Consider the following 26,130-nt stretch of genomic DNA (forward strand, 5'->3'; position numbering starts at 1 on the left):
CTAGGCTGTTGCTTTGTTGTTATCACCATTCATTTTACGTGGACATTTGAACTCATCAAGTTCTATAATACGCTCTACGAATCATCTGAGAGAATAACATCAGTATGACTAGTTCTATCAAGATCTATATCTGATGATTTGCATCTACTCTTATATCTGCTGCATTGTGATTTGGCCCTTAATTGTTATTAGCATATTTATTATATTATATATGACGATTACTCTCTATTGTTCTCTTTCTCACCGTTCCTTATTGATAATGTGGTTCATTTATGGACATTATTTGGGGACAGAGCATAATTGTTTGACCAGTATTTAATCGATTCTGTGATTGCCTAAATATGTTATAGATATTTATGTTGTATTGAGCTATATTGCCCCCTAAATGGAGAGTGCATATGTACTTTTTCTGCTGGTAATTAGCATATATCATATGCAGTGAGCAGCTATACATATATACAGTGCTTTGTGAAAGTATTTGGCCCCCTTGAACTTTTCTACCTTTTGCCACATTTCTGGCTTTAAACATAAAGATATGAAATTCTAATTTTTTTGGGAAGAATCAACAGCAAGTGGGACACAATCGTGATGTGGAACAAAATTTATTGGATATTTTAAACTTTTTTAACAAATTTAAAACTGAAAAGTGGGGCGTGCAATATTATTCTGCCCCTTTACTTTCAGTGCAGCAAACTCACTCCAGAGGTTCAGTGAGGATCTCTCAATGATCCAATGTTGTCCTAAATGACTGGTAATGATAAATAGAATCCACTTGTGTGTAATCAAGTTTCCGCATAAATGCACCTGCTCTGTGATAGTCTCAGGGTTCTGTTTCAAGTGCAGAGAGCATCATGAAGACCAAGGAACACACCAGGCGGGTCTGAAATACTGTTGTGGCGAAGTTCAAAGCCGGATTTGGATACAAAAAGATTTCCCAAGTTTTAAACATCTCAAGGAGCACTGTGCAAGCAATCATATTGAAATGGAAGGAGTATCAGACCACTGGAAATCTACCAAGACCCGGCCGTCCCTCTAAACTTTCATCTCGAACAAGGAGAAAATTGATCAGAGATGCAGCCAAGAGGCCCATAATCTCTCTGGATGAATTGCAGAGATCTACAGCTGAGGTGGGAGAGTCTGTCCATAGGACAACAATCAGTCGTACACTGCACAAATCTGGCCTTTATGGAAGAGTGGCAAGAAGAAAGCCATTTCTCAAAGATATCCATAAAAGTCTCGTTTGAAGTTTGCCACAAGCCACCTGGGAAACACACCAAACATGTGGAATAAGGTGCCCTGATCAGATGAAACCAAAATCAAACTTTTTGGCCACAATGCAAAATGATATGTTTGGCGTAAAAGCAACACAGCTCATCACCCTCAAAACACCTTCCCCACTGTCAAACATGGTGGTGGCAGCATCATAGTTTGGGCCTGCTTTTCTTCAGCATGGACAGAGAAGATGGTTAAAATTGATGGGAAGATGGACGGAGCCAAATGGATGGAGTCTGCAAAAGACCTGAGACTGGGACGGAGATTTATCTTCCAACAAGAATGATCCCAAACATAAAGCAAAATCTACAATGGAATGGTTCAAAAATAAACGTATCCAGGTGTTAGGATGGCCAAGTCAAAGTCCAGACCTGAATCCAATCGAGAATCTGTGGAAAGAGCTGAAAACTGCTGTTCACAAACGCTCTCCATCCAACCTCACTGAGCTCGAGCTGTTTTGCAAGGAAGAATGGGCAAGAATTTCAGCCGCTCGATGTGCAAAACTGATAGAGACATACCCCAAGCGACTTGCAGCTGTAATCGCAGCAAAATGTGGCGCTACAAAGTATTAACTCAAGGGGGCCGAATAATATTGCACGCCCCAGTGTTCAGTTTTAAATTTGTTAAAAAAGTTTAAAATATCCAATAAATTTCGTTTCACTTCACGATTGTGTCCCACTTGTTGTTGATTCTTCCCAAAAAAAAAATAGAATTTTACATCTTTATGTTTGAAGCCAGAAATGTGGCAAAAGGTAGAAAAGTTCAAGGGGGCCAAATACTTTCACAAAGCACTGTATATACATTCATATTATCTGCATTAGATATCATTTAAGATGCCTGCTATGATTATTGTGCGGCTCCTTTCATACTCACCCATTATTATTTTCTGGTTTGTCCTTGTTGGTGGTGGGGGACTGGCCACCCCCCGTCAGCGATGATTTCATTCAGAAATTGGGCACATCTTGCTTGCAGCCTTCTATCTTCCACATAAGGACGTGCCTTCACTCGTACACTGCGGCGCCCCTGTGGCGTCATGGTCCGTGCGTCGTTGCCCGAGTGATGGGGGGGTGACGTAGTTCCTCCTTCCCATCTCGCGGGCTGCATGCCGGGCCGCGGCATCACGGGAGGCGGGGCATCGCGACTAACTGCGCGTCGATTGGTGATCTGTACACCTAGTTCATATAAATAGACCCACATCTTACTTTAACCACGCCTCCTGACGAAGCCGTGAGGTGAAACGAGCGTTGAGGCGCTTGGTCGACCGCTCTGTCTAGCCCCAGGCTCCCTATCATGATTCAAAGTATTTCTACATGTGGCACCCTGCTTTTCACTGCTACCACAGGACCCAAAAGGGTGCATTGACGGACTTCTCCCCAAAAGGCCTTCATTACATACAAACACCTCCACCCTTCCACCTCATACCACCAGAGGGAGCCCGTTAGGGAGATATATATGGAGGGTGGAGTTAGGCAGTCAGTTGGTTGTTTAGTCAGAGAGCGTGTTGACACTGAGAGCAGCGAAGACACAGCACGTCTGCTGCCATATTGAGGGCCCCGTGTGTGGCCGAAGGCAAAGAGGAGAGGAGAGAGGAGTTGAGGGGGCAGAGGAGCATTATAGGCTCACCCCCGAGTATACAAACCAGACACTGGGTCCGCGCCTACAGGGTCCCTTTATACCCAGTAGGGATCACCAGCATACCAGGAGGACTACAAGTCCCTGGCCGACCTGAAGCTAAACCCATTACAGGACCAGGAACCACGAAGGCCCCGGCGCCCAGGGATAGTGGTTGCCAGTGGAAGGTCCTATTATCAAGCGACAGGTGAAGGAACAGCACGACACAGAAGCTAGGCCCAGTTACAGGCTGGCCAGGAGCATACAGAGAGGCAGACACGGACCAGGAGGCCCTATACCCGCTCACTGGGGAGAAGTCCTGAAGTGCACCCTTCCTACCGAGTACCCTGGACCGTACCTGACATCCGCACCAGTAAAGGTATTGAAGCGAATCCCCTGTCTCTGTCAGTTACTCCTGCTGTGCCATCCCGACTGCACTACAAGCCCCAGCATCACCACCCACCGTCAAACTCTCCACTGCCCTGAGGCCCGCTCCACCTGTGGGGAGCTGTTCCATCCTAGCTGCCTATCAACTGCCTCAGATGTCTGCAGCAGCGCTGGTACAAATTACTAGAAACCACAGGTGGCGTCACGATCAAACTACAAACTACAAAGCCACTGTGACATATCCCCCCCCCCATCCATAGGCCCGGACACCGAGTACCCCACTGCCCTGGGGGCGCGTAATACATAGCCGGCATTTGTTCTACCATTCAGTAGACTGTGCCATCATTATTAGATGATTATATGATATGCTGGTTGCAGCTATGCTTGCATTGTAATAGCCCATACATCTTATGCATCTGTTGGCATATGCTGGACTATGTTCAACTGCCATGTGACACTTATTTAGTAAAATCCACCTAGGGCTGCTATATGACATTAATTTATTTATAACTTTATGCACACCTGGACTTGCTGGGCATTCACTATATTAGCTGTGTTCTATCTGCTCGTATTACAGTCCAAGGGGCACTTATAGCTACCTGGGACCACCAGTGCATTCCTTATTGTCACTTGTTGGGATTCTGCCTTCCATTCCCTGTGTGACCTAGCACATGGAACCCGCAGCCCCAAGCTGGAACCCTTTGTGACTACAGACCTGCTACATCAAGGAGGGAGTAGCTATTGCTATGACTTGTGGCTCCATTGGTAAGAGAGCATTGCTGGGTTTGTCGTTCCATTTGTATGAGAGCATTGCTGGGACTTGTGGTTCAATGCACAAGGAGTTTATAACAGGACCAGTAGTGAAGGGGATTTTGTTCTCACTATATTATGAAGTGCACCAATAATTCCTGTAACAAAAAGAAAAAAGGGAAAAATCAGCTCACCCACCTAGAAAATCGCAGCACGGAACCAGCAGTGCAACCGGGCATACATTTGAGGAACCAAAACTCCAGCTGGACAAATCTTATAAAACCAAGTATTTTATTGGGTCATAGCAAAATATATAAAAAGTCCACCTTGGGAGGGAAACAGCAAACGCGTTTCGAACTACATGTTCTTAATCATTGCAAGCGCGCCAACATCCGTGGCAACTGGACTGTATTGTTTTCATTCCTGAAACAATTTATAGGTTTGGAGTGATTAATTAGGTGTGTGGCTATTGTAATTTAAAGGGGAAGTGTCACCCCTAACATTCAGGTTTATTTCAAACCACATCTTGTAGCTGTTTCAAACCTTGCTGTTTCTTGTTATTCCCCCAGCAATTGTCACCATTTATCCCCTATAAATAAATCTGTTAAGTGTTTCAACTTCATCTCTTGTGAGTGTGTACGGAGCATGGACAGGGGCTTCCCAAGTCGACTCTTGGCAGGAGAGGAAGAAGACCCTCCTTCATTCCTCTAGATCTTCCAGCAAGATTTATCTGGAAGCTCTGCACCATATTGAGGTGAGAACTACTGGACAACCTGCTCACGGAGGCAGCTTAAAGGGGTGTTACAATAGGAATTATTAATTAAAACTAGATGGTGGCCCGATTCTAACGCATCGGGTATTCTGGAATATGTATGTAGTTTATTTATGAAGATTTAAGAATAATGCAATGAATACACAGGATTTTCCGGGTAAAATATATACATTATCATTACATTTTATTGCTCATAGAACTTAATACAACTGAACGAAATTATTAAACAGATCATCAAAATATATAAACCATTACATGAATATCTAACTGTATTTAAATAAATCATCAGACGAAAGAAGTACATCGACACTATAATATATTTGTTTGTTTGTTTGTTAACAATATCAACCCAAATATTTTTGTACACCACATTTCTTGTGAATACGTTTTGACTATCTATAAGCAACTTTCCTTGTAAAGGGGTATGAAGATCTTGCACCTTGATGTTGGATCTCATTTTAACTCTTGAAAATGCAACGTAGAGTTCTCCATGACCAAAAACGGGCTCCGGTAGATATATGCCAACACGGTGTAGAGTTTGACCTTATGACTTGTTTATTGTCATGGCAAAAGCTGGTTTTGCTGGAAACTGTTGACGCCGAAGCTTAAACGGAAGACAGGTGTCCGAAGGACATAAATCAATGCGTGGAATGAACAATTCGTATCCTTTTGCTGATCCAGTGATCACTGTTGCTTGAATTACGTGGGAATGGAGTCCAGTAACAATAAGGCGAGTTCCATTGCATAGACCATTTTTTGTATTTAGATTCCGTAGCAACATTACGATTGTTCCAACTTTGAGTTGTAGTCTGTGGGATGGCATTCCTGATGGCGTAAGACTATTTAAAAATTCAACTGGATAATGCTCTCGTTCATCTTCATTGTCTACATCCACTGAATCATCACTTTTGTACAACTTATACTCTCCAGACATTCTATCCATCACACGGGAATTTAGCAGAGCCAAGTCATCATTCTTGGGACAGAGAATTGCATGGGAAGAGGCCCTCGCAACACTGCTTTGGTCATTCACATCAATTTCAACGCATTGTCCAAAAACATCACTTACGATGCAGTCATTGCACAACATGTCTTCTGGTATTTCAATAATGTCTTCTCCAAGGTTGTATTCATTGCTAAGTTCACCGTTACCAAGTTTAAGAAGCCACTTGCTGTACTGTGGGTCAGAAGATCGCATGTTGTTAATTAGTTGGAGTTTATTAAACTGTTTCCAAAGGTCAGCCATTTTTAAGCTGGACTCGATAACATCTGTTCTTGTTCCATTTGGTATGACTGGAAGGCATTGCCTAAAATCTCCGCCAATGACAAAAACTTTACCTCCAAACGGAATTTCATTTTTTTCTGCAACATTTCTAGTCATTACTTCATGCAGAAGTCTGTCAATTAAGCTCAAAGCGTATTTGGGTGCCATGGTGCACTCGTCAATTATCAAAAGATTTGCGTTGTTTAACTGTCTTCCTGCAAATGTGTCTTGTTTTATTCTGGAAACGGAGATTTCGTTGACTAGAACTGGTATCCCAAAGAGTGAATGCATAGTGCGACTTCCTCGTAAAAGGTTTGCTGCAATACCTGTTGTAGCCGATGGCAATACGACTTTTCCCAACCCTCTAACGTGATGCATTAAAACTTCATAGAGGTATGTTTTACCACTCCCTCCTGGACCGTCAATAAAGAAACATTTTGGCCTTGCATCTGCTGGTTTTCTATAGCGCTCACAAAAGTGTCATATGCAATCCGTTGTTGTTCATTTAAGGAGTTTCTCTTCTCTGTTGCCAACAATAATTCGTAAGCTTCGTCATACTCTGGAACTTGTGGAACTTGAATTGCAGGCTGTGGCAAATTAAAGTCTGAAAACATTTTTCCATGCAGTATTAAGACATTTTGGACATCTTGCATGGCATAAGATTCGCAATTTTGACAATTTCTACTTCTGTTGTGAAGACGTAAGCAGTAATCCTCGATTATATGTTCTTTGAAATTTGTCCAAAGTTGAGCCGGATTTGTAGGCGGTCCAAATACGCAGATGTAGGCAAACAATTCACGAAGTTGCTTAGGCATATGTAGGGTAACTGCGTCTTCTAAAGTAAGTCTCCACACAGTATCATCCAATAGAAGTCCTAAAGCCAAAGCTGCAGCTTTAAATGTATCGTGCAACTGTTAACTGTTTTCAAATTGTCATAACTTGTAGCTCCTTTCACATGCAGTAGTAACAGCTGAAGGCAATATCTTTCTTGATCCTTGACACTAACAGTATACATGCGTCCAATTATTCTGCTAAGTCCTTGTTGTCTTGGATTCCAAGTTTTATTCCAAACGTAATGCTCTGGAATCTCTCGATACAAATACTGCCTTGCGTTTTCGTCACGTTGGTTCAGCAAAAACCATTTCATTAATGTTGACGTCGTGCTTAAAGTTTTTGAGACATCTTTGACTTGAGCATCTTCAAAGAAATAAAGCTGCTGTTGATTTGGTAAATGAATAGCTAAACGTATAATGGCATGGGACTGTGAATGCATTGGAAACGCAAATATCCTCCAAGCAGCTTCTGGAGCACTCACATATCTTGAGTCAACAAAAGTTGATGATTCATCGTGATTGACTGTTTTCTGTTGTATTTCGACGTTAGCTTTGTCATGCCCCTTGTAGATGTACTTGAAAAGATATTTTACACTTTTTATTGAAGCACAGATTTCTTTGTTGATGTGACAGTTGTAACGTTTTGATAAGTATGGGTTGTATGGAACTATCCATGAGTTATTTATAATTTTTTTGTTGCAAACAATGTTATCAATGTGTTGTCGCCGGTAGGATGGGTAGCCATCCAAGTCTTTAACAGTGTGCTGTTTGAGCTCCTTTGGAAACCCTTTTGTACACTTTCCGTTTTCCATGCATGGACTTTTTGGATTTGCTACACCGTATGGACCATGAACTATATGAGAGACTACAATATTATACAGCTCAGGATACTTTTTTTGGTTAGGAATTTCAGCCCACACTATGTTGTCAATTTCTTCCTCCGTGAGAAACTTGGAATCCGTATCTAAGATAATTAGTATATGTGCATGTGGGAGACCTCGTTTCTGAAACTCTATGACGTGTACCATTGCTACGACTGTTCCAAAAAGCCCATTTTTGATATCTTTCAAAAGGCTGCTGAGTTTCAGTGAAAATACGTGTGCGACTAAGTCCGGCCTGTGTTCAACTTGTTGCCAGGGTTCTAGATTTTCTGTAATTTCCAGCCATTTAGGATTACAGGTCATTGTCTCAAAAATGTCAGGTCTTCCATACTTTGTTACTATTGCCATTGCATCTTGATAACGCTGTTGCATGTTGCGGGGGCTACCTTCAAACGACGACGGGAGAATTACTGTTTTTCCAATTGGAATTCCCTTTTGAATTGATTGTTTTTGCAAATGTTCTTGAATAATGCAGTAGTCTTCAACTTTAAGTTGTTTTTCATTCATTCGTATGAAATTTAGACGATTAGCTTCAATTTTAATGTATGTGTCGACTAAGTACTGTTGTGTCAGTTTCCCACCATTTAAAATAGGATTGAAGTAATTTCGGACAGACAGAAGAAAACTGTAGTACTGCAGATGTGTAATTCTTCTTGAAGTTCCTTGCTGGTGTAGGTTTTCATGCCACCCTTGATCACCTCTTGGAAAGAATAGCGGATACAGAAGAGCATCAAGGTTGCTGTGCAAAATGCTAATTCGTTGTGTCTTAGGAACCAAAGGGTTGTTTTGGTCTGGCTTAAGATGGACTAATATATCCCTTTGAATAGGAGGCATCGTTTTTGAAAAACAACTGCGACCTCACTTACACGTGGTTTGTTGTAAAGTCGGGGATCCTGTTTACGTTCTTGTTTAATGGCCATGACAATATAAGGCATTTCAGTCCCATTTTGTATAGCCCTCTGTTCCTCCTCAGCTTCAACGTCTTTTAGCATGCAATATGCAGCAGCAAATGGGCTGATTTTTTGTAAATGTACGGCAATTTGGTTCATCAGTTCAGCATCACACTTTTCGTTTTCTTTCAGGTTCATCCTTTGTTCTGTAGCCTCATTTGTATCAAGGATGTATAATTGTGCAAATTTTGGTGGTTGTCCTACTTCTGGGTGAAGTTTTCCAGTGAGGTGGTAGATCTGGCCGTGAATTTTAAAACAATACGGTCCGAATCCAGGGGGCGGTGCAATTTTGGCACCAAATGAAGCAAACGCATGAGAACTGTTGATGCTTTTCCATAACATTTCTACTGTGTTGATGCGTTCCTTTCATCTACTGCTCAAACAGATCTGAGTAGTGAGGTCTCGGTAGCATAACTTTTCCTTTTTGGCAGCATTGAGTAAACTAATTGTCAGATTTAGAGCACATTTATATCAAACTGCATGCATATTCCCACTGTAGTGTTCCATAATTGTAGTTTTGCTGTCTGTTACGTAACATGCAAGTTGTTGAATATTCAACTGGGCTTGCCTTAGTTGGTAGAGCATTCGTTTTTTATGAATTTGGCGATCGTGTTGTTGTCTGCTTGCCCTGGATTGTGGAGATTCATTCACCCGACGTTGTCTGTGGGATTCCGCATTGTGTTCCTGCCTAGCGGCAGTGTGTTGTGGTGTCTCATGTTCACGACGTTGTCTCTGTGAATCAGCTACTTGTACCTGTCATGTGGCAGTTAGTTGTGGTGCTTCCTGTTGCCGACATTGTCTGTGAGATTCCGCATCCTGGGCTTGTCTGGCGGCAGTTTGTTGAAGTGTCTCTTGCTCTCGACGTTGTTGTTGCCTTGCTGCTGCTGCTTTTCTGTCATCCTCACTGGCGTATTTTCGCTTACGACCCATTGGAAGACAGGAAGCGTAAATCGTGCTAGCGTACACTAAAGAAGTATCTGTTCAGCGCGCTGTGACTGACAGAACATGTTCAGTAAAATTGAGTGAACTATGTCGCACTGTGACTGACAGAACGTGTTTGTTATGATCTGCAACATGTACTAAGGAAAGATAGGGGAAAGCTGTCCCTACAGTAAGACTAAGCTGAATCCTTACGATGGATTGGGACAAAAATGGGACACCTCCTAAACAGAGAAGTTGTTGCAGAACACAAAAATACAAACTGACAAAAATGTACTAGAGGTCCCAGAGGACCAAGCGAACTGACAGAGAAAGGCACCGAAGCACCTGGCTAGAGAAACAGTCAAACACTGAAGTCCAGCACAGCCAGAAGGGCGGAGCTGGAATATAAAGGCGGAGCTGGAATATAAAGGCAGATGGTCACGTGACCGCAAACCACAAGATAGAAAAAACAAACAGGAGGGTTCTAACAGTGTTCAGTAAACGTGACTGAACTACGTGGCACTGTGACTGACAGAACTTGTTAAGTAAACTTGACTGAACTATGTGGCACTGTGACTGACAGAACTTGTCCAGTAAATGTGACTGAACTACATCACACTGTGACTGACAGAACTTGTTCAGTAAATGTGAGTGAACTACGTCGCGCTGTGACTGGGGGTTAAATTCCGCGCCAATATCTCTGATTGGTCGCGGCCGGCTGGGCGTGACCAATCCGCGAAGCGGTGTTTAAATTGCATGCCAATATCGCTGATTGGTCGTGGCTAGCCGGGCGCGACCAATCAGCGAAGCGGGGTTTAAAGGGGTTGTCCACTACTTTAAATTAATCCTCCAATGTATCCCCCCGGGGCCCCTAATAAATTTCGTAAATACCTCATTATGCCAATACTGCCTGTGCGCGGCGCTATCGCTGACTGCGCACAGGCAGCACGTGACCCCCGGCTGCAGCCGGCTCTTGCTTCCGCTTACGTCACGACTATTTGCGGCTGCAGCCAGGGGTCTCCTGTTCCGCGTTCCACGGTGAGTGACGGGTTGTGGGCGGGGTTATCCCCCATCGTGTCACACCCGGCATCCACCGCGCACCCATTCATTGAGAGAGCTCTGTCGCCTTGCAATATGGGTCATTACTTTAAAGCCTATGGACACTTTTGATGTGGAAAAATTTTTTTTTACGTAATTTCGTTAAAAAGATACACTTAGCTTCATTCTGAATTCTTCATTATTTTATTCATTCTCAGGCCCCTGAGATGCAGTTTGCAGTCTGAGCCAAGTTTCAGATTTTTTTCTCATCGGATTTTTCCTCCCTGTAGTACATGCTGGATATGAGCTCCATGTGTATCCAGAATGCAACTTGTGTTCATGTATCAGTACAGGTCCAGTGCTGCTTTCTCTATTCTCCATAAATCTTTAGATCCCTCTCCACTGTCCACTGTAAATGTACAACCCTCACCTGGTTCCTCCTTATACAGACATCCATTTGTTTGCATAAGTGACTGGTTTTCATCAGTGTGCTGGATCTAATTTTTCATCCATTTTTGGTTTGTGTGTAAGTTTTTGCTTTTCTCATATGCAGAATAAAAAAAACCACATTTTTCAATCCTCGAATTAAATGGCATCTGGGTTCTAGCCATTTTTTTACAGACCTATTCACTTGAATGGGAGAGTTTGAGCTGATAATCGGTTCAAAGATGGACAAGTCTCTGTTTCTTCTTATTATGCAAAAAAAAACCCTGATAAGTGAAGATGCCGTAGATGGATAGAACACATACGTGAGATACAGGCGACTGAATGTGCCTACCACCGAGAGAAGGGAGGTGGGACCAGGACAGGCTGCCAGAACCAGAACCAGGAGATCTGATTTATTTTGCAAAGTCACTCATCTAGAACTTGTCATAAGGACTATGAAGAAAGTAGCTTAATTTTGCAGTTAGGATCTGTCTTCAGTTTCTTTGGGGATTCCAGATGAATTCCACTAAAAATGGCATTCAGATGTTCTCCATGTGGGCCAAAGATTGCAATGGCATGAACAGAGTTTAAATGTATTCTGTTTCTTAGGCCACGGTCTCACTATCAGTATTTGGTCAGTATTCGGTCAGTATTTTTTTTCAGGAGTGGGAGACAAAACCAGGAGTGGGTGATAAATGCAGAATTGGTGACTTGTTTCCATTATACCTTTTCTCTGTTCCTCACCTGGTTTTGACTCCCACTCCTGAGAAATAATACTGACCAAATACTGATAGTGGGGCCGTGGTCTTAACGAAATGTCTGTGTTTTCAGACAGGCACCTACAGATGTTCTGAAAACAGTCAGTTTGTGTCATTGTAGTCCATGGCTCTTTTGGGGTTTGTCTGAATCATGTTTTTACAGTGTAAACAGGGTCTTAGTAACCACATTGCAAGATAGAACCGGCAGCCTATAAATCCAGTAAAACTAACCGTAGCACAAACATCCCCACCAGAAAAAAACATTGAATATTATTTTCATTAATAAACATAAGCGGTGTTACATCCTGCAACATAATCATAGACATGGGGAAAAAAAAACAAAGAAGCAAATATAGCGCCGAGTCCAGCTGTATGCCTCACGACTGCCTAGACATGAACTTACCGGTAAGCGAAGTTCTAACTCTCTTTCTGTAAGAGATCTCCGACGGGTTCTGGAAAATAAAATTGCACACCAATAAACTGTAGCAAATAAATATATTTTTATGTATTTTTTTTTTCATATAGTGTTTGTTTAGGACATAGAAATACTGAATCACAATGGAGAAATCCACCAAAATCAGAGTTCTGGAAAAATCTACATTACCCCACTTGAGAAATATTTGGCATTATTGAGATATATATATATATATATATATATATATGTGTATATATATATATATCATTATTATCAACAGTATAACTTAAAGAGTAACAATCATTGTAATTTTTATTTCATAAATGCATAGTATATATGGCAATAAGAAACTTTGTAATATATCTAATCAGAGAAATTTGCTTATTTTTCTTTCTGGACTGATCATTCATTCTCAGTTAAGTCTGTATTCAGTGAAGACAGATTTTCCCATTACTGAGATAGTAGATGACAGTTGGTGCTCACAAGGTTCTATGGAGAGGAGTAGGGATGCACTAGAGGCAAATACAGACATTCTGCTGCAACTTCTCGTGAAACAACAATGACTTTATGAGAACCAACTGCCATCTCCTATCTCCTAGAAGTGGGAAAACCTCCTGGCGGAGAAAGAAGCAGATTTCCCTGATAAGATATATTACAAAGTTGCTTAATTTGATGTAAACTAATGATTTATAAAAAAATAATTAAATAGATTCACTTTTAAAGTGCCCAAGACTAGATTCGTTTACATGGTAGTGGCGCAGGAATAAAAAACAGGAGAAGAGTGGTGTTAAGCAGGAGCTGTCGCCAGGTGAAATGTGGACGGTGTTTGCTCGGATTTTATTCCCTCGACGCTTTTCTTTTTGTTTTGTTTTTTAGATCCGCCATACGGTTCCAAAGATTTGGGCCTTTTATTTATGCTGATTTTTATGATCTTGACAAGAGGGTGTTGCTCATAGAATCCTCTAGGGGTGTGTCTTTAGGCTGCTCTGCATTATTACCCAGTGAGCCACGCCCCTTTGGTAAAGACCCATATCTCTGGAACTGTATGGCAGAATACTCTGAGGATCAGAAACTGTATTGTTGTAGTATGTTGGACTTTTTGTAATGAGTTTGTCATTTCCTGGGATCTTTTAACGTTTGATCTGTGGTCCTTACTTCTGTGTAATTGTTTTATTATGTTTGTACCCAAAGAAGAAATTAGTTCTCTCCAGTATCCTGTTTTACAGGTATTTGCTGGTTAACGTCACAAGTAGTGTTGAGCCACCCCCGTAGTGTTCGAGTTCGGTTCGGTTCGTCGAACACCCGTGTGTTCGCCGAACTGTTCGTCGAACTGTTCGTCGAACACCTTCGAACACCGTTAAAACCAATGACAGGCAAACAAAAACACATAGAAACACATAGAAAACACCTTCAAAGGTGTCCAAAAGCTGACAAACTGCTCAGAAGACACAACTAACACATGGAAAAGTGACAAGTACATATAGTCATGCGAAAAGAAAAGAGGTGGAGGAGTAAAAGGAGGGGGAGACACAGATATAGGCATGTCATGCCCTTCTAAAATCCAAAAAGTGAGAAGCCGAGACGGCCAGTCCGCTCCTGCCCGTGCCACCTCCGTGTCGCCGGGTTTGTGCCAGAGCCGCGGTGAACCCTGACGGCCAGCCCCCCTCTCCCAATACTGGTGCCTGTCCGCTGGTGGGTCGAGAGAGCCCCCCTGTGGTGGAGGCAGCTCTAAGCTTTTTAATTTAAATTGTCCCTCTAATTTGAATGAATACACTTTAAATCCATTTACAAGGATCTATTGGAGGGCAAGTCTCATGCCAGCAGCCGCGTAATTCCAGCTCCAGTAGCGTCCACTAAAGCTGCTGCAGTTAAAAAGCTTTTATAAGGATCGAGCTCGGCTGTCCACCGCAAGGCATCCTACTGCCAGTCCCAGCCCCTATGCCTTGGGGTGCCTCCTGATGCTCTTCACTAAGTATCCCGTGGTCCCGAAGCATTTCCTTTGAAAAAATTAAGTGTCCAAACTACAGGTGGTGTAGCTTGCTTAACAGCCGGGATAATCCGCTGAATAGCAGACACTGCTACTAGGCACAAAGTATTTCCTGGGCTAGATGCAGTTAAAAATTTGTAAGTAGATACTCTCGTTGGATGCTGAGAAAGCATTCCATAGAGTCTCCTGGCACGCCATATATGATTCTCTTAAAAAGCTTGGGGTAGGGGTCTAGGGGACCCTTTTATAGCCAAAATCACGGCCCTGTATCACAATACGTCACCTAGGCTGAAGATAAATGGAACTGTAGCACCGAGGGCTCGGTTGCTACAGACGTATTGCACCTCACCCAGAGGTGTGATATCTCACTCTCAGATAAGGATGGAGTGTGGATCAGGACCCGACACCTGCATGCATTACACCACATTGCCGTGGGGCAGGGCGACCAATATGCCCCTGAGATGGGCACGACAGTCCCTGTCCCTGGCTGGAGTGGGGGGAGGGAACACTGAGGAAGGGGAACCCTGCAGTGCAGGAGCAGGGAGGAAGCAGTTCCTGGGTGCATTGAGAAGGGAGTATAAAAGGTGGGCACCATCTTAGTTCAGTGCAGAGAAGTCTGAGCAGAAGTGGCAGGGAGCAGGGGCTCTGCATGAGCTCTGCTCCGGAGGCGGGCCTAGTAACAGAGGCCCAGGCCTGCAAGAGGGAGAAGGAAGGAAGAGGAGCGGAGAAGGCTCCAGGAACGAGGAATGAAGGGATCCCAGGGGTGCGGACGGGCGAGTCGCCACCGCACGCCCGAATCCACCTGCGTGGAGGGGTCAGGCCAAAGGGGGAGACCGGTCCCCGAACTAGTGGAGGCAGGAAACGACCCTCAGCTAGAAACCGGAGGCTCTGACATTTTATGTGGCGCAGCCCCTTGCTCCACCCGCTAGGAAGGCACCACATAGGGTCAGGGAAACTGGCGCCAAGTTTACCAAGAGGAGGCCCGAGGCAGCCGGACAGAAGTGTTGGTAAGAAAGGCCAGACAAAGGACACACAAAGGGGGTCCTGTGAAGCGCTCCAAAGTTATCTGGGAGTTGTCTGAGCCCCTCACCTGGTGAGCACAGTACGACGTGGGCAGCCGTTACCTGCAGACGTGGTCTGGATAATAAGAACTGTGAGTAAAGGCCCTGAACTGCATCACTGACTCCGTGTCGTTACTGCTGCTGCCCTGCACCATCACCCCCATCCTCCGCATACACTGCCCTGAGGCTATACTCCTCCCGTGGGGAGTTATGCTACGCTCTGCTGCACCCACAACACCAGCCTTAGCGGTCTGCCCTGTAGCGGCGGTTCACTCTGACCGCAATCCACGGGTGGCGTAGTCGGACATTTAAACATCAAAACCACATAAATAGTTCCGCCACTGGTTTGACCGCCCTGAGCCACGGAACCGGATCGCCGCCACGAAGACTACAACCACCAGCATCCACCAAAAAGGGTCCGGCTCCGGGTGTCCCAAGGCCCAGGGGGTGCGTCAGAACATTTTCATCACCTTTCACAATCACCAATGGGACAAGGCAGGGATGTCCTCTGTCCCCTCTCTTATACATCCTAGTGACGGAGCACCTGCTCTCATCAATTCGCCATAACCCCAATATTAGGTGGATTGAGGTGGGAGGCACCGAGTACAAGTGCTCTCTATTTGCTGATGATGTCCTAGTATATATCACTCAATCACATATATCCATCCCTGCTGTTATGGCTGAAATAGATCACTTTGTTACATGGTAAAATTTTAAAATCAATGCAGCGAAGTCTGAGGCCCTCGATGTCTCCCTCCCTAAATCCATATAGGATTCCATCCAGTCCAACTTTCCCTTTGCCTGGCCCTCACAGGGTATCAAATACTTAGGAATTCCTATTCATAGAGACCTCTCCCATCTATGTTATCTTAATTTTGGGCTCTTTATTGAACAATTCCATACAGACCACGGTTGGCAAGTTAGAACTGTAAGATTCACTACGTGAACCACTGGTGTTTTGTGGAAAAGCACATGTACACCGCGTTCCAAATTATTATGCAAAAAGTGTTTAGGAGTGATAAGGGAAGAATTTGTTTGTTTGTCAGTTAAACTCATTGATGGTGATGTGTGTCAGGGCTCTTTATATCACTGTAAGCAATTGCAGACACCTGTGCTAATTAGTTTGGCAGGTGTGTCCAATGAAAGGCAAGACTACTTAAGAAGGCTCTCTCACATTATTAAGCAGCCTACATTTTCTGCCAAAATGGGAAAGAAAAAGGATGTGTCGGCTGCTGAGAAGCAACAAATTGTGGAGTGTTTAGGTCAAGGCATGACTACAATCAACATTGTGCGATGATCAGGATGAAGTGTCTTGGCAATCAAGAAGTATGTAGCTGATTCACAGTACACACGTGTGCGTGCTGATAAGGGCAAATTGAGGACTCTTTCCTACAGGCAATTACGTCAGGTTGAAACAGCAGCGGCAAAAAAGCCTTGTCATAGCAGCAGACAAGTTTTTGAAGCTGCTTGTGCCTCCAACGTCCCCCGAACAACAAGATGCAGGGTCCTTCAGAGGTTTGCAGCTGTGCATATGCCATCCTGTCGACCTCCTCTATCCACTTCACACAAGCAGAAACGGCTCCAGTGGGCCAAACATTACATGAAGACTGATTTCAAAACTGTTTTGTTCACGGATGAGTGCCGTGCAGCGCTCGATGGTCCAGATGAATGGAGTGGAGGATGGCTGGTTGATGGACACCCCACGCAAACACGGCTACAGCGCCAACAAGGAGGAGGTGGAGTAATGTTTTGGGCTGGAATCATGGGGAGAGAGATTGTCGGCCCCTTTAGGATCCCTGAAGGCGCTAAAGATGAACTCCATAATGTATGTGGATTTTCTCAAACAGCACTTCCTGCCATGGTTCAAGAAGAAGAACCGTGTATTTCACAGCAAGATCATTTTTCTGCATGATAATGCACCATCTCATGCTGCACATAAAACATCTGCATCTCTGGCTGATATGGGCATAAAAGGGGACAAACTTATGGTGTGACCCCCATGCTCCCCTGACCTCTACCCCATTCAGAACCTTTGGAGCATCATTAAAAGGAGTGTCTATGATGGCGGGAGGCAGTTCACATCTAAGCAACAGCTCTGGGAGGGTATTCTGTCCTCATGCAAAACAATTGAAGCAGAAACCATCCAAAACCTGACAAATTCAATGGACGAGAGAGTTCAGAAGCTCCTTTCGAACAAGGGGTCCTATGTGAAAATGTAACATCACCTAGAATAAAGTTTTGAGTTGAAAACTGTTTGATTTCAGTTTCTAACAACCTGCTAATGCTTATAATTTCAAAAATGACCATTTTTTTGGTCTTTATTAAAATGAAAAGGTTGATCGAAAAGTTTGGGGGATCTAAGAGTGTGGCAACCCAGTAGTCATGATTACTTCGAATTCTGACAATATGAGGGTCATGCTGCAGGTAGTGCAGCAAGAAGGCACTTATGTGTCTTGCGCATCTCGGAGCCCCAAAATTATTTTCCGGGCTAGATGCAGCTAAAAATTATTTTTAATTTTAAATCTGGTGAAGCTTATTATAGATGGCCTAATAGGATCAGTGCTGCACACTGCTACAAAGCCCAAATTATTTTCCAGTCAAGATACAGATAAACATGATTAGTAATTTGAAAGCTTAAAACGGTTGGTAGGGTGATTTTAACCAATCATCAAGCTTTTACTCTCCCCAGGATGACACAGGGGTAGAAAAGTCGTTTCGGATCCATGATTTGTTCATCTTTATGAACGTGAGTCTGTCTACATTATCAGTGGAGAGCCGCGTGCGCTTATCTGTCAGCACACCACCAGCAGCGCTGAACACACGTTCAGACAGAACGCTGGCTGCGGGGCATGACAAGATCTCCAAGGCGTAAGTGGCTAGCTCCGGCCATTTATCCAGATTGGAAGCCCAAAAAGAGCAAGGGTCCAGTGACACAGTCGTGGCTTCAATGTTTACTTGGAGATACTCCTGTACCATCGTCTCTAGGCGTTGACTATGTGTCAGACTTCTTGTCTCCTGTGGCCTTGCAAAGGATGGGCTAAAAAAGTGGTGAAATGATTCCGCAAAATTGATGTTACCAGCAGATACTGTGGTTCTGTTACGGTTTGAGTGCTGAACACTTGACGGTCCCACGGTTGGCAAGTTGGAACTGTGAGATTCACTACGTGCACCACTGGTATTTTGTGGAAAAGCACATGTAAGATTCTGCAACAGTCTCTGCTGATACTCCTGCATGCGTGCATCCCTTTCTATGGCAGGAATAATTTCTGCAAATTTACTTTTGTACCGGGGATCTAACAGTGTGGCAACCCAGTAGTCAGGATTATTTCTAATTCTCACAATTCGAGGGTCATGTTGCAGGTAGTGCAGCAAGAAGGCACTCATGTGTGTTGCGCATCCAGGAGCACCAAGTCCCTGTTGTGTTGGTGGCGAGGTAACAATCATGCTTCCTTCCTCTGTCCTCTCCCCCCAACCTCGCACAACAGAAATGTGATCAAGGTCTCCCTCATCTGATGAGTCTTCCATCAGTTCGTCCTCCACTTCTTCCTGGGCTCCTGCACCTTCCTCACTAGTTTGGCTGCTACCATGCGCCCTGGTAAAATCATCTCCCCCACCCTCACATGCCTGCCGCCCTGGTGCTGCCGACCGTCTGGACCTTGCAGATGTTAGCCCTTCCGCATACAACTCCTCCTCCTCTACTTCCTCCACCTCCTCTTGTGCCACCACCTGACTCCGAATTCTGTTTAACTTGTGCTCCAGCATGTAAATCACCGGAATAGTCATGCTGATAATGGCATCGTCAGCACTAAACATCTTCGTCGCCATTTCAAAACTGTGCAGAAGGGTGCATAGGTCCCTGATCTGAGACCACTCCTCCAGCGTGATTTGCCCCACCTCTGAATCTCGTTGGCCCAGGCTATACGTCAGAACGTATTGCACCAGGGCTTGTCGGTGCTGCCACAGTCGCTGCAACATGTGCAGAGTTGAATTCCACCGGGTAGGCACATCGCATTTTAGCTGGTGAAGTGGCAGGCCCAACGACTTCTGTAGAGATGTAAGTCGCTGAGCTGCGGGATGCGAACGGCAGAAGTGAGCACACAGCGACCGTGCCCTCTGCAGAAGGCCATCTAGTCTGGGATAGTGGGCTAAAAATTGCTGGACAACCAGGTTCAACACGTGAGCCATACAAGGCACGTGTGTGACATTGCCCCGGCGAAGGGCCGCACCCAGGTTTGCAGCATTGTCACATACGGCCTTCCCTGGTTTCAGGTCCAGTGGAGACAACCATTCATGAAATTGGTTCTCCAGAGCTGACCACAACTCCTCAGCTGTGTGACTCACATTTCCCAGACATTTCAATGTAAAAACCGCCTGATGACGTTGAGCCCTACTGCCAGCATAGTAAGGAGGTGTGCAGGATCCCTTCTGCGCAGTTAGAAAGCTTGTGGCATGACCAGACAGGCTTTGGGTGCAGGTGGAAGACCGAGAGGAGGTTGAGGAGGCAGAAGCAGTGGAGGAAAAATGACATAAAGAGGATTGACGCACAACTCGTGGGGACGGCAAGACTTGGACAGCAGCCCCTTGTCCTGCTGTCACCATAGTTACCCAGTGCCCAGTCAGCGACATGTAACGCCCCTGTCCATGCCTACTCGTCCAAGTGTCTGTGGTGAAATGCACCCTGTCACACACAGAGTTTCTCAAAGAAGCGGTGATGTTGTGTGCGACATGCTGGTGGAGCGCAGGCACACCTTTCTTTGAGAAGTAGTGCCGACTGGGCATCTGGTACTGGGGCACTGCGACGGACATAAGGTCTCGAAAATCCTCTGTGTCCACCAGGCGGAAAGGCAGCATTTCTGTAGCCAAGAGCTTGCAGATGGTGAAATTCAACCTCTTAGCTTTCTCATGGCTAGGAGGAAATGGTCTTTTACTTGTCCACATCTGAGGGACCGAGGGCTGGCTATTGTGCTTAGACGGGGTTGATAAGGGTGTCCCCGGCAAACTGCCGGTCTGTGAGGAAGATGCAGGCGGACATGTTAGGTTGCCTTGATCCAAAGGTGGTGCTATCGATGTCGGACAGCGCTCAAGACCAGCTGGTGTTACCACCTCCAAAGAAAATGATGACCTGCCAATCACGCTGGCTGTTGCGGGTAAAGAAGTGGCAGGTCTGCGCCCCAAAACAGGTGTGACTGCTGTCCCCCCAGTCACAGAGGATGAAGAGGCCGCGGATGCACAAGATATGGCAGACGGTGGTTGGCCCGGCCGGCTAGACCGCATTGTAGCACACTGAGCTTCCCACTGCAACTTATGCTTCATGTCCATGTGCCGGTTCATGCATGAAGTACTCAAACTATGTATTTTTTGGCCTCTACTTAGCTTTTGCTGACAAATGTTACAGATAACACGAGTTGGGTCATCTTTATCGATCTGAAAAAATGCCCAGGCTATGCAAGGCTTAGCACCCATGCGACCTGAAGAGCCACCACGACTTGTGGTGAGAGGCAGAGTTGTGTTTGAGGATGCAGTTGTTGACGTGCTTCCAGTACTACGTCTCTGTCCAGGAAGGCGCAACCTGACCTCGTCGTCACTAGCATCTTCCTCCACCTCCTCTGCTGACCTCATCTCTTGGCTGACTGTGGGTTGACAGTAAGTGGGATCTCCGACCTCATCATCATCACCCTGTGCGTTATCACACCCGTCGTCCTCAGAGCCAACCTGTTCCTGCCCTGACAAAAAACTAAAGTTGTCGCTCCAATCAGGTATTTGAGTCTTATCATCGTCTTCCTCATTGTCTCCACCAACAGGAGTTACAGTTTGGGAATGAGGGTCTACATTATGGTCAGAACCTTCTGCGTCTGGTCCTGGATCCGACTCATAAAGATTCTGGGCATCAGTGCAGATCATTTCCTCGTCTGGATTCACAGAAGCGCTGGAGTCGACCTCTGATTCCCAGGCTATAGTATGAGTAAACAGCTCTGCAGACTCAACCATCTGTTCTACCTCATACTCAGACGGGCAGCTGGAGATTTGGGAGCTGTGAGGAAGCAAGTGCGATTTGGGTGACACCTTTGAGGACTGGAGTATTTGTGATGTTGAAGTTGATGTGGAGGAGAGCCCACTTAAAGGAGCACTTGATATCCGTTGAAGCACCTGCTGTTTTTGTGCCTCATCTGGAATTTGTAGCGATTGGCGTGGCCGTAAGAAAGGGATCTTATCACATTGTCCGCTAAAAGAAGTAGACATTTTAGTTTGGCTGGAAGATGGTCTTTCTTCTGCACCTACCCCACGGACACAACCTTTTTTCCCCTTCCCAACATGCCTATTCCCCTTTCCACCAGCAGCAGGCCTTTTTCCACTCATTTTGGTGGTTAACTAATTCACAACTCTGGAGTTGTTTGCACAAAAAAACAATGGATGGTAACCGAGCAGAGCTGAGTGGCCAAACTGTGGTATTAGGCCAAAACTATTGGCTGGGTTATATGCAGAAAAAAATTATTTTTAATTTGCAACCTGATGGAGGTCAGTATAGATGGACTAATAGACCAAGTCCCACACACCGCTAGAAGCCCAAATATTTTTTCAGAGCTAGATGCAGAAAAAAATTATTTTTAATTTGCAACCTGATGGAGGTCAGTATAGATGGACTAATAGACCAAGTCCCACACACCGCTAGAAGCCCAAATATTTTTTCAGAGCTAGATGCAGAAAAAAATTATATTCAATTTGCAACCTGCTGGACGTCAGTATAGAAGGACTAATAGAACAAGTCCCACACACTGCTAGAAGCCCAAATATTTTTTCAGAGCTAAATGAAGAAAAAAATTATTTTTAATTTGCAACCTGATGGAGGTCAGTATAGATGGACTAATAGACCAAGTCCCACACACTGCTAGAAGCCCAAATATTTTTTCAGAGCTAGATGCAGAAAAAAAATATTTTTAATTTGCAACCTGATGGAGGTCAGTATAGATGGACTAATAGACCAAGTCCCACACACCGCTAGAAGCCCAAATATTTTTTCAGAGCTAGATGCAGAAAATTTTTTTATTCAATTTGCAACCTGATGGAGGTCAGTATAGATGGACTAATAGACCAAGTCCCACACACTGCTAGAAGCCCAAATATTTTTTCAGAGCTAGATGCAGAAAAAAATTATTTTTAATTTGCAACCTGATGGAGGTCAGTATAGATGGACTAATAGACCAAGTCCCACACACTGCTAGAAGCCCAAATATTTTTTCAGAGCTAGATGCAGAAAAAAATTATTTTTAATTTGCAACCTGATGGAGGTCAGTATAGAAGGACTAATAGACCAAGTCCCACACGCTGCTAGAAGCCCAAATATTTTTTCAGAGATAAATGAAGAAAAAAATTATTTTTAATTTGCAACCTGATGGAGGTCAGTATAGATGGACTAATAGACCAAGTCCCACACTCTGCTAGAAGCCCAAATATTTTTTCAGAGCTAGATGCAGAAAAAAATTATTTTTAATTTGCAACCTGATGGAGGTCAGTATAGATGGACTAATAGACCAAGTCCCACACACCGCTAGAAGCCCAAATATTTTTTCAGAGCTAGATGCAGAAAAAAATTATATTCAATTTGCAACCTGCTGGAGGTCAGTATAGAAGGACTAATAGAACAAGTCCCACACACTGCTAGAAGCCCAAATATTTTTTCAGAGCTAAATGAAGAAAAAAATTATTTTTAATTTGCAACCTGATGGAAGTCAGTATAGATGGACTAATAGACCAAGTCCCACACACTGCTAGAAGCCCAAATATTTTTTCAGAGCTAGATGCAGAAAAAAATTATATTCAGTTTGCAACCTGATGGAGGTCAGTATAGATGGACTAATAGAATGATGCTATGCCCAAAAGATTTTACTTCACTAGGTGCAGTAAAAAAATTGGTATTCTATACACAGGTGGTATATCTTGCAACGCAGATAGGCTACTCCACTGACTAACACACTCTGCAATAGGCCAAAAAGGATTAGCTTTGCTAGATTCAGCCAAATGCTGTGAAAAAAACTTGCACAGCACTGGCACAGACCTGCCTGGCAAAAACTGATAGGAACTGATGTAACCTAGTCCTGAAAAGGACTCCAATTACAATTAGTCTTTACTCCCACAATCTATCTATTTAAGAGCACAGACCTGCCTGATAAAAGTCGTAGGAAATGCTGTAACCTAGTCCTTAAAAGGACTGCAATCACAACTATTCCCTACTCCCAAGCTATCTGTATATTTGTGCGAAAATTGGCTTGAAATTAACAAGGTATAGCGCACACAGCAACAGCGGTGCCGTCTAACACGCAGCTGCAGCAGTGAGAAAATGGTGGCGACGGGGAAAATGGCTTGGTCTTATAGGGCAAGGACATGTGACATACACTGCCAATCACACATGCCCTTGCTTGTGTGAAAAAAAGCACTTCGCTCCGTGTGTGCGCTGCTGATAGGCTGACAGATTGCACCTCCCCACTGCAAATGCGGGAAAGAGAAAAAAAAATGGAGATCTTCATTGTTCCTGCAGAGATCCATCCCCTGCCCCTCCCCCCGCCCCGCTGTACACTCAAACTGCGTATTAACATTAATTTTCATCATTACTGAGAAAAAATCCAGTTATGATTTTGGTGCACGAACAGTTATCGAACATAACCTCGAACAGCCGAATTTTTCTCAAATTGTTCGTGTTCGCCGACCGGCTCGAACACCGCCCAAAACAGCTCGAATTTGAGATTGGCGAACAGTTCGAGTAGAACAACGCTCATCTCTAGTCACAAGGTTAAAATTCTTTTTCGGTATCATCAGGTTGTAATTTTGCACCATGTTTTCTTCCATGGAGCAGTCTTCTAAATCCCCCTTGTCCTCTCGAGCTGAAGTCTCCCTGCTCCAGATACTTGGAAGGGTGTCTCTTTTAATCCATGTAACTTCTCCAAGTGCGTCATATGTGACCCCAAACACATGACCTGATGAGTTTAATTGCTCGTGCGAATATGCTGTGTACGTTCCTTACGTCTGCACATGGACAGCTTAATACAATAAGACGTTCTGATAGATCTGAAGTGACATGCAATAGGGCTGCAATCACTGCTCAATGCAAACCTATATTTATAAATGCGTGTATATATGTGAATATAAATATGTGACTATCTATGTATTATATAGTATATGCCTTAGAACAAAACACATTATGATAAATAGATGAATGTGTTTTCTTACAAAACTTTGGACACGTACTGTATGTATGTTTATAGGCACTCATACATACATAAGAAAACATTCAGCTATATACAAACTCTTCAAGTGAGTTTTCTTATAAGATTTGATACATATAATACAATAAAACTCAACTGATAAGGTATATATAAATAACTTAATGAACATGCTTTCTTACAAGACTTGAAACATATACTATGTAGAATGAATAAAAAGATATACACATATACTTATACATGCACCCATGTTATAAAAATATATATATTTACACACACACACACACACACATACAGTACAGACCAAAAGTTTGGAAACACCTCATTTAAAGATTTTTCTGTATTTTCATAACTATGAAAATTGTACATTCACACTGAAGGCATCAAAACTATGAATTAACACATGTGGAATTATATACTTAACAAAAAAGTGTGAAACAACTGAAAATATGTCTTATATTCTAGGTTCTTCAAAGTAGCCACCTTTTGCTTTGATGACTGCTTTGCACACTCTTGGCATTCTCTTGATGAGCTTCAAGAGGTAGTCACCGGAAATGTTCTTCCAACAATCTTGAAGGAGTTCCCTGAGATGCTTTGCACTTGTTGGCCCTTTTGCCTTCACTCTGCGGTCCAGCTCACCCCAAACCATCTCAATTGGGTTCAGGTCTGGTGACTGCGGAGGCCAGGTCATCTGGCATAGCACCCCATCACTCTCCTTCTTGGTCAAATAGCCCTTACACAGCCTGGAGGTGTGTTTGGGGTCATTGTCCTGTTGAAAAATAAATGATGGTCCAACTAAACGCAAACCGGAAGGAATAGCATGCCGCTGCAAGATGCTGTGGTAGCCATGCTGGTTCAGTATGCCTTCAGTTTTGAATAAATCCCCAACAGTGTCACCAGCAAAGCACCTCCACACCATCACACCTCCTCCTCCATGATTCACGGTGGGAACTTATCCTCAGAAGCAGAGGAGACTCTTGGTCTTCCTTTCCTGTGGCGGTCCTCATGTGAGCCGGATTCTTTGTAGTGCTTGATGGTTTTTGCAACTGCACTTGGGGACACTTTCAAAGTTTGCCCAATTTTTCGGACTGATTGACCTTCATTTCTTAAAGTAATGATGGCCACTCGTTTTTCTTTACTTAGCTGCTTTTTTCTTGCCATAATACAAATTCTAACAGACTATTCAGTAGGACTATCAGCTGTGTATCCACGTGACTTCTGCACAACACAACTGATGGTCCCAACCCCATTTATAAGGCAAGAAATCCCACTTATTAAACCTGACAGGGCACACCTGTGAAGTGAAAACCATTTCCGGTGACTACCTCTTGAAGCTCATCAAGAGAATGCCAAGAGTGTGCAAAGCAGTCATCAAAGCAAAAGGTGGCTACTTTGAAGAACCTAGAATATAGGACATATTTTCAGTTGTTTCACACTTTTTTGTTAAGTATATAATTCCACATGTGTTAATTCATAGTTTTGATGCCTTCAGTGTGAATGTACAATTTTCAAAGTCATAAAAATACAGAAAAAGCTTTAAATGAGAAGGTGTGTCAAAACATTTGGTCTGTAATGTATATATATATATG

At 43.9% G+C, this 26,130-nt stretch overlaps 1 protein-coding gene across 3 annotated transcripts in view; it reads right to left on the bottom strand.

The window, feature by feature from the left end:
• The window catches only part of LOC141164124 (F-box/LRR-repeat protein 21-like), a 102,789-nt gene that overhangs the window by 56,035 nt on the left and 20,624 nt on the right, over nucleotides 1–26,130 (bottom strand). For all 3 annotated transcript variants that reach the window (XM_073649274.1, XM_073649273.1, XM_073649275.1), the window contains exon 2: nucleotides 12,267–12,315. The gene's annotated coding sequence lies outside the window, so the exon portion shown is untranslated. The remainder of the gene's footprint in view (nucleotides 1–12,266; nucleotides 12,316–26,130) is intronic.

This window comes from Phyllobates terribilis, unplaced genomic scaffold, assembly GCF_046119375.1.
Source record: "Phyllobates terribilis strain yellow unplaced genomic scaffold, ASM4611937v1 Scaffold_10__3_contigs__length_209671492, whole genome shotgun sequence".
In the NCBI taxonomy this organism is placed as follows: domain Eukaryota; kingdom Metazoa; phylum Chordata; class Amphibia; order Anura; family Dendrobatidae; genus Phyllobates; species Phyllobates terribilis.